Source organism: Octopus bimaculoides, chromosome 20 (assembly GCF_001194135.2).
Source record: "Octopus bimaculoides isolate UCB-OBI-ISO-001 chromosome 20, ASM119413v2, whole genome shotgun sequence".
NCBI classification, from domain to species: Eukaryota; Metazoa; Mollusca; class Cephalopoda; order Octopoda; family Octopodidae; genus Octopus; species Octopus bimaculoides.
In genome coordinates this window covers 23677632-23677834 of record NC_069000.1, presented here as the reverse complement: position 1 = coordinate 23677834, position 203 = coordinate 23677632, and the positions used below count along the sequence as shown (strand labels likewise).

Sequence of the window (203 nt, the reverse complement as noted above, 5' to 3'; positions counted from 1 at the left end):
TGTGTAAACATGTGTACCAGTGGCACATAAAAAACACTCAGCACAGTGTAAAATGGTTGGCATTAGGAAGAGCATCTAACCATAGAAATCATGCCAAAACAGACAACTGAAGTCTGGACAGTTCCCCAACTGGCCAATTCCTGTCAAACTGTCCAACCCATGCCAACATGGAAAACAGATGTTAAACAATGATGATGATGATG

General features: G+C 41.4%; 1 protein-coding gene across 1 annotated transcript in view; it reads right to left on the bottom strand.

The window, feature by feature from the left end:
* Positions 1–203, bottom strand: part of LOC106879449 (uncharacterized) — a 37778-nt gene that overhangs the window by 31730 nt on the left and 5845 nt on the right. The gene's annotated exons all lie outside the window — the stretch shown is intronic.